Raw genomic sequence first — 9,431 nt, forward strand, 5'->3', positions numbered from 1 at the left:
TAGCCAGTCAGAGCCAGAACTCACTCATAGGCAATGCCAGAGGGATCATAGGTATGGCGGATATTCATAAGAACATAAGAGAAGCCATGTTAGATCAGGCCAATGGCCCATCCAGTCCAACATTCTGTGTCACACAGCGGCCATATATATACACACACACACACACACACACACACTGTGGCTAATAGCCACTGATGGACCTCTGCTCCATATTTTTATCTAACCCCTTCTTGAAGGTGGCTATGCTTGTGGACGCCACCACCTCCTGTGGCAGTGAATTCCACATGTTAATCACCCTTTGGGTGAAGAAGTACTTCCTTTTATCCGTTTTAACCTGTCTGCTCAGCAATTTCATCGAATGCCCACGAGTTCTTGTATTGTGAGAAAGGGAGAAAAGTACTTCTTTCTCTACTTTCTCCATCCCATGCATTATCTTGTAAACTTCTATCATGTCACCCCTCAGTCGACGTTTCTCCAAGCTAAAGAGCCCTAAGCGTTTCAACCTTTCTTCATAGGGAAGGTGTTCCAGCCCTTTAATCATTCTAGTTGCCCTTTTCTGAACTTTCTCCAATGCTATAATATCCTTTTTGAGGTGTGGCGACCAGAACTGCACACAGTGCTCCAAATGAGACCGCACCATCGATTTATACAGGGGCATTATGATACTGGCTGATTTGTTTTCAATTCCCTTCCTAATAATTCCCAGCATGGCATTGGCCTTTTTTATTGCAATCGCACACTGTCTTGACATTTTCAGTGAATTATTCACACTCACACACACTCATCTTCTTTATCTACAGCTAATAGGGACACGGTTGAGAAGTATATTATACCATAATCCTCTGTCTTTGCTACCGGCTGAAACTCATAATTTGAGAGAAGATAAAATAGTTTATGAGCAAAAAATTTAACTCCTTTGATCAAAGGTTTAATAATTCTGCCTTTTCCCCAACCAGTCAAAATGGCTTCCTCCTGATGCACTAGAAGAATTTACTAAGTCGTGTATTAGCCAATTTTTCTCATTAACTTCTTGTTAAACTGTATCCAGGAAATGCATCTTGCAGCACAGTGCCAAGGAAACAATATCTCATACTGAGATTCTAGGAACTGGCCCCCCTGTATCAGCTATGGATAAAGGTCACCTTACAAGATATGAGAAGTGCGTTTCATATCTGACCAGGGACTGATACTAAAGGGGGAGCAAACTGGCTCTGGAGCACAGTGTGGTGGCCAAGGGGGCTTCAACTTCCCTTCCCTTCCATCTCAGGCTGCTTCTGCCAAAGACATGTGACTGCAGAGGGGTGGTTTGCCCAGCTGCCAGTTCCAAGGGTCTGCTCAGGATCTTTTTATTGTGTATAACCAAAGGGAGCACAGGGTCAGGCAAAAAGGGTAAGTTAATAAAAGTGCAAGTGAAAAAAGGATTTCAGGAGAGGATTGCAAAAAGCATCAATATCAGGAGTGTTGAACTTATTTGTTATAAGGACCGGATCTGACATAAATGAGGCCTTGTTGGGCCATGCCATGTGTATACCTATTTAAGATTAGGTAGCAGAGATATAAACTTTATAAAGGACTCAGGCAAACACAATTAAATATATTTTTAAACAACTTAAAACATTAGCACTCGTTGGTCTTAAAGGTGCTTTCTTTGTATTTCTCCCATGGGATCCAGGAAATGGGGCAAAGGAAGCTGTGGCACTTTCCTTCCTTCCCCTTCAGCCAATAGAAGGAAGAGAGGCTTGGCTCAGTAGCTCTGCTGTGCAATTGAGAGAGCCTGGAAGCTCTGCCTTCCTCCCTTTGGAAGGAGCCTCAGCCAATGGAGAAAATAGAGGTCTTGCTCTATAGCTCCTGCGTGACTCAGCAAGCCTTGAAAAGCAAGCTATTATGCAGAAGGAAGCAAGAGATAGGGAGAAGTAAGCAGATGATAGCCAGTTTCTCGGGGTCCTGATAGGAGCTTGATTCGGCCCCTGTAGCAGGAAAAGCGCCCGCTTGGTGGTTCTTACAAAGAGGTGCAATGACAAAAGGAGGTCTGAGACGAAAATCAGGGGAAAACAGCTTTATTAACACACGTGTGGGATCAGCTTCCTAGGCCTCAAAAGTGGAAGTCTGAACAATTGTTACAGAATTCTGCCTTCTTTTTGGCAGCTCTAAAAATGCGTTGGCGCTCCTCAGTCGTGAAAAGAGTCAAGAAAAGTTGCTGACAGTCCAAATACGTTGGACTATGAGTCCCCATTATGCTAGTCAGAAGATTTGTAAGAGCTTCTGGCTTCTCGGTGTAGGAGGCCGTATGAGTTTTCCAATTTAGAAGGTCGGCAGAAGAGAAGGGAGTGTAAAGGTAGCGGCTCTGACCTCCCTGCACCTGCCCGTTTGCTCCCAAAAACTGAGGTGTCTGGACCTGCCGCAGCGGCATTACTTGGACCGCCGGGGAGCTCGGTGAGGTGCTGGGGCCGGGCAGAGTCGCTGTGCTCCCTATTGGGGCACCTTCCTCGTCCTCAGCCGCCTGGGTCTTAACCCGAACTGCACTGCCGGGGTCGCGCACAATTTGTTCAAGGGGAGAACCGGGAGGGGGCAAACTGGCGACGGCGGGGGAAGCGGGGCAACCCGGGAAAGAACCTCTCCTGGCTTCCATTCTCCTCTCAACCATCTCTGCCAAAGAAGGGCTCCACCACGGGAACTCCCCTCTCCATGGCGTCAAACTCGAGGCCGCCGGCACCTGGGACCTTGTGACCATATGATGCTGCCTTACCCCTGCCGCCGGCGGCGTGCCCAATACCGGGGCCGGCACCGCGGGTGGAGTCGCCTGAACGGGGGCGCGTGCTCCCCCTCCCGCGGCGCCCACATGCCGAACTGCCGGCAGGGGTGGCGCGGGTGGAGGCGCGGGGACATAAGGTGGAGGCCACTCAAAGTCGAGTGCCTCCATGCCCCCCTCCAAACTGGGGTATATTGGCTTTGACTGGGACCGCAACAGCGGCTTCTGTGGGTCACACACTTCTGCCTTACTAGGGTAGGAAGCCTTCCCAAGGTCAGGTGCGCTGCCAGCCTTCTGAGGGCGGCAGCCGCTTTTCGTCCTCAGGGGCCGCTCTTGCGGCTTCACTACCAAAATATTTTTCATTGACTTCATACATTGTTTCAACCAGGGGGGTGGCTTTTTGAGTAGAGACAGCCATGAGTCAATGTAAGGGAATTGATCTGGGTGATCTCCCGGTGGGGTTACAACGATATGATAGACCTTCTGGGCTATGTCCACTGAGAAGGTGCCTTCCGCGGGCCACCCCACTCCGAACGTCGGCCATTCGGACTCACAAAATGCCCTCAACTGAAAGGGTGTTTGACCCGGCCCGCCATAGTCATCAGTGAAGCCCTCCTTGAAGTGCGCCAGCATGCAATCCAAGGGGGTGTTAGTGGACTGGGAGCCACCCATCCTGACGGTTCAGCAGAGCAACCCGGCAAAGGGATCGACCTCCCCAGTGGGCGGTGGAGCGGTCTGGTCCCAGGGGACGCAGCAAGACGCGGGGGGGTCCGGATCTTTTTCTCGGGGGGGTGGCGGGCAGTAAAGGATATCAGGGCACTGGGAGCACCGAGAGGAATGTAGAGCCCCAAGGGCCGCTGAAAGCACAGCCGGGTTGCTATGCAAAATTTGATACTGCCAAGCGGCAGCCCTAGATTCCAGGGAATCAGCCAACCCCAAGAGGTTCAAGTCAGGCCGGGCGGTCTGGTTGCTAATTTTCCATGCGGCCAATCGTCCACCCGCTTCCCACCGGAAAAAGTACCACCGAGACCAGTAAGAGTTCCACCTTCCCCCTTCCGCGGATCTCCTCCGGCTCTTTAACAACCAAACAGATCCTGGGTGTCCTGGAAGGTTCCCCTTCCACAACTGGAGGCTGTAGTTCTGACACAGCTGTTGCTGCCACACCCAAACCCAAATGTCAGGGATGCGCAGCCAAGGGTAAACAATTCTCCTAAACCTCTGAGGTGGGCTCCAATACGGCTGATCGCTTTGGCTCAGAGCCGAGGGTAGGTGGTAGCCACCGCTGCTCCTGCGCATTGGGCTAGCACAGTAGATGGGGGGGGGGGGTGCCCTATTGGTTGCAATAGTCACAATGTAAATAGTGGAAATGCTGCAGGGCCTCGGGATCCCGTGCCAGCAGTGGAGCCCAATCTACATTTCCCCACTTTACCGGGCCGTTATCCCGCACGGAATGTGCAGTGCGGTTGTTAATTGTCCAAGCGCAAATGCGACCACCCTCCTTTTGTCTAAAGAAATACCAACGGGTTCGATAGGAGGGCCAAAGGTGGTTTGAGGGGCCCCTAAGAGACCTAGTGCGGCGGGTTATAAGCCACCCAGTGGTATTGCCGTTGGACCCCTCCCACAGCTGGATTCTAAGAAAATAGCAGAGGACCTCCTCCCACCTAGGGGACAACTTATCGGGGGTGTATACCCAGGGGCCAATTAGGTAGCGGAACCTAGCACCCGGGGGCCATAGGTTGTGGTCCTCTTTTTCATAAGGACAGTGATGAGGCTGCAGCCCTCCCCCGGCCAGACAGACAGGACAACTAAAACAGTAAGTAGAGGAGGGGGAACACATACGGGAGCCTATTCACACGCTTCCCTGCTTTTGCTGCCGATATGCACTCTCGTGAATCGGAAACAAGCTACTGGCAGGTCCACATTCGCCTCGACGCAGAGCGTCGTCTCAGTCACACATCAAGCACTCATCATACGTACCAGACAATATGTTACCCAGAGAGAAGTGTTCTTAGCTTGTTAGGGAGGAACCAAACCTCCTTACTTCCCTCACTTTTTTTTTTTTTTTTTAGGATTTTTGTTTCTCTGTTTTTCAAATACACAGCTTTGTATCGCTGTGGGGGCTAGGCACCCCAACCAAGGGCACAATAAGCGTAGCCCTCACCTAGAATCCCTACCTAGAAGCAGACACCGTCCGGAAGGCTGCAGTGGGAAGCGGCTAGCAAGGCCCCTGTCTTCCCCGATCTGCAGGGTTCCGCGGGTGCTGCAGCGCGGAGGCCAAGCGCGCCTTCCCCCCGAGATGGGCCTAATGCCAAGCAATCTCAATGGGAGGGTCTACCAACAGTGTACACGGCTCATACTTACAATCCGGAATAGTTGCTAATTTGTGAAGCTGGTCCCTGTCGTCTGTCCAGGTCCGCGAGGCCGCCGACCGCCCGTGGACTGAAGACGGGGTAGGAGATGACGGTCAGCCGAAGAGGGCCGGGAGCTCCACACCGTTGATCAGATCTCCCCCGCCTGCAGTGGCAAGCGGTGGGGCCCAGCGGCCAGGGCACAAAACCCTGACCTGACACAAGGCCAATGCACCAAAAATATGTAGCAGGGAAAGCGCCCGCTTGGTGGTTCTTACAAAGAGGTGCAATGACAAAAGGAGGTCTGAGACGAAAATCAGGGAAAAACAGCTTTATTAACACACGTGTGGGATCAGCGTCCTAGGCATCTGCCTCAAAAGTGGAAGTCTGAACAATTGTTACAGAATTCTGCCTTCTTTTATAGGATTTCTTCACCCCAACTGCCAACTTAAAACACTCATGTTCTCCTTCCTGCAGGAGGGTGCCTACGTCATATTTTTAACCACAATCCGAGTTGTTTACCAGCTCTCTGGGCCCCTATTAGGGCCTCAACTGGCCCTTTCTTTCCTTATATAGAAGCCCTCAATACACACCCACACATACCTTCTTGCTCCATTGGTAGCACCTGCCATAGTTCCCTTTATGCTTCTTGGTGGCGCTTTCACCCTGCGGTTTCTAGAAAGGGCAATGACCTTTTTGCAGTTCCCCTTTCCTTCAGCAAGCAAAAACTCTTCTGCTTTTAAAAGCTGCTACTGATAATTATTGCCCAAAAGCATTACTATATATTTCTAATTCTGCTAAGCCATATATATTGATTAAGTATTTGTATTGATTTTGGCTTGATGCCACACCCCCAGGCTGCATGTTTGACTCCCCTTATCAAGACAAACTATAAGCATTTATTTTAATACATTCAGAACACATAACCAGCCAGAGAGGCAGATGGGACTTTGAATGACCAAAGAATAAAGCATTGCTAAAGGATGACAGAAAATATAATAGAGAAGCACAATGAATTCTTTGCATCTGTGTTCTCTGTGGAAAGTGTGAGGCATGTGCCCAGGCCACAGCAACTATTTCCAGGAACAAAATCTGCAGAACTGAGTAAAACTGAGGTGACAAGACATAAAAGTAGGTTTGCCAGGTCTGGATTGGAAAATACCTGGAGACTTTGGGGGTGGATCTGGGAAAAGGTGGGGTTTGGTGAGGGGAGGGGAGAGGCCTCAGCATGGTACAATGCCATAGAGTCTACCCTTCAAATCAGCCATTTTCTCCAAAGGAGTTGATCTCTGCCTGCTGGAGATCAGTTGTAAAAGCAGATCTCCAGGCCCCACCTGGAAGCTGGCAACCCTAGATAAAAGTTCGACTGACTTAAGAAATGAAAAATGAGTAAGTCTCCAGGTCCTGATGGCATACATCTGGAAGTTGTTCACGAACTCAAATATGAAACTGTTGTACTACCAACCAATGTATGTATCTTGTCACTAAAATTAGCCACCATACAATTGAACTGGATTACACTTTTTTTTGTATTTTTTTTCCTTACAATGGGTCAAGAGAGGAATCAGGAAATTACAGGCCAGTTAATGCAACATCTGTCATCTTATAGATATAAAAGTCCTTTTGTCTTGGCAAAATGGAGCACTCCCATTGGCTGGGAGTATGCTGCATTTGGCCCATCATCAAGAGTACTTGCATGCCATTGGTTGAGTCCACTCCTCTCTTCCGTCCAAATGGCTATTGCTAGCTAGCCAAGTAAAAGGCAGTAAAAGGCAATCAACCTTGGTTCCGGCAGTTTCTGGCTCTCCCTACTCTCCTATTAACTGAGCCGCCTGTTGCACTGCTTTGCAGAGAGAAAGAAACCCTTCCCTCAATTGGTTCAAGGAGGGACAACAACTGACCCAAGATCACACAGTGAACTTCCACAGCAGAGTGGGGATTCAAGCCTCAGTCACAGATCATAGTTTGAAATTTTAAACACTATACTATACTTACTTTCAATTAATAACTGCTGTTGAACAGCAGCAAGTAATCAGGCCTAGGTGAGTCACACAAGTTGTGTATAGCCAGTCACCTGGTGGTTGCAAGTGGGCCTGGCACCAATGAGTCCTTCCCTCAAAGGCCAAAAATCCTGGAAAAGGACTTCCTACTGCCAGAAACCAAGATTTGGAAGGCTGCTAATATTTTTAGGATTGACTAGCAATTCCAGCAACAACCACTGAAGAGGCCATTTGTTTCTTAAAGGTGCTGCTTCTGTTATTCGTTGTGGTACCCTTTCCCTGAAGTGTAGGGTTGCCAAGTCCAATTCAAGAAATATCTGGGGACTTTGGGGGTGAAACCAGGGTGTGACAAGCATGATTGAATTCCAAAGGGAGTTCTGGCCATCACATTTAAAGGGACCGCACACCTTTTAAATGCCTTCCCTTCATTGGAAATAATGGATAGGGGCACCTTCTTTTGGGGTTCATAGAATTGGAGCCCCTGGTCCAATCCTTTTGAAATTTGGAGGGTGTTTTGAGGAGAGGCACTGGATGCTATGCTTAAAGATTGGTGCATTTACCTCAAAAAACAGAACCCTCAGAACCCCAGATCAATTCTCCATTATACCCTATGGGAATTAATCGCCATAGGGAATAATTGAGTGCCCAGCAGACATTTTCCTCAACCCCCCCCCCTTCCCCGCTTTCTGATGACCCTGAAGCGGAGGGAGGGCCTCCAAACCAGGGGATCCCCTGCTCCCACCTGGGGACTGGTATCTCTACTGGAGTGCCTGCCACCCAAAACCTCTCTCAGATTCTGGGTTACAAGTAGGTCAATTTCTTGTAGCGGACTCTAATCAGGAAGAATCAGGTTTGATTCCCCTCTCTTCCACATGAAGGCTGCTGGGTGAGCTTTGGTCAGCTGTTCCCTTAAGAGTAGTTCTCAAAAGAGCTCTCTCAGTCCCACCTCACAGGTTGTCTGTTATGGGGAGAGGAAGAGAAGGGAAGCCGCTCTGAGACTGAGTAAAAGGCAGAGCATAACTCCAATCACCTCCTCGTCATCTTTTTTAACATATAGTGTCTTGATCATTTCCTTTCTCTGGTCCTCTCTCTCTGAGACATCAGGAGACAGGGTAGCCCAGCCCCCTTTAATAATAGGCCCTCATCACTCACACATTTATTGGGCCTGGGAGCTCAAGCACTATTCCATTCTGATACTGCCACCATTTATTTATTAGATGGATGATCAATGGACAGATGATAGATATAGACTGAGATATTAAATTGTGTGTGTGTGTGTGTGGGGGGTTCTTTCCCTTAGACATGCAGCACATAGGGTTAAATAAAACAAGAAGTTAACTTTTATTTATGGTATCTGAAGAAGTGAGCAGCGATGCACGAAAGCTCATACCCTGCCACAAATCTTGTTAGTCTTTAAGGTGCTACTGGGCTCTTGCTCTTTTTTATTTATGATATTAACAACTCTGAAGAAAGTAAGGTAAAAGTTACAACATTTTGCTTCCATTGAACTTTTGAACTGTGGTCGTATCCTCACAATTCCTTTGGTTACAAAATGAGTATTTTCAGCCCACTATAAGCAGCTCTTATCCAGTTTCATTGTCTTTTAAACCACTTCAATATATGAACATATGAAGCTGCCTTATACTGAATCAGACCCTCGGTCCATCAAAGTCAGTATTGTCTTCTCAGACTGGCAGCGGCTCTCCAGGGTCTCAGGCTGAGGATTTTCACACCTATTTGCCTGGACCCTTTTTTGGAGATGCCGGGGATTGAACCTGGGACCTTCTGCTTCCCAAGCAGATGCTCTACCACTGAGCCACCAACCCTCCCCTATATATTTCCCCTATATATTTCACTGTCCTCTCCTTCTGCCATTTTCTTCTCTACCTCAGTACTCTTCTCCTGTCCTTCTGAACTAGGTGTCTCGTGCTAGGGTTCTCTTGCTAGCACCAACACTTTGAGCTGCTTCGACGCACTCACTTACTTGAGACATGTCTGAATTTAGTAAACCATTTCTCAAGTAACTGCTAATAAAATTTCTGTCATTTCTGCCTCCACTCCTGTGCCTTTCACAGCTGCACTTCAGCCAGTAAGAAAAATTTTCACTTGCAGTCTCCAGGCTAATAAAAGCTTTACCTGATGCAATTTTCTTGTGTACTTCTGCATGGCCCCGTTCTACAAGACAGATCAAGAAAGCTTCTGATTATTGTCGTCTGTTCAGATAGAAAAAGCCTTTGCATTTTCAGCAGCCCTTAAACATATTATGTATATACATCAACAGAACTAAAACAATCAAGATGGAAATATAGAAAGAAGGTAAGTATACTTGTTAAA

Source organism: Heteronotia binoei, chromosome 21 (assembly GCF_032191835.1).
Source record: "Heteronotia binoei isolate CCM8104 ecotype False Entrance Well chromosome 21, APGP_CSIRO_Hbin_v1, whole genome shotgun sequence".
NCBI classification, from domain to species: Eukaryota; Metazoa; Chordata; class Lepidosauria; order Squamata; family Gekkonidae; genus Heteronotia; species Heteronotia binoei.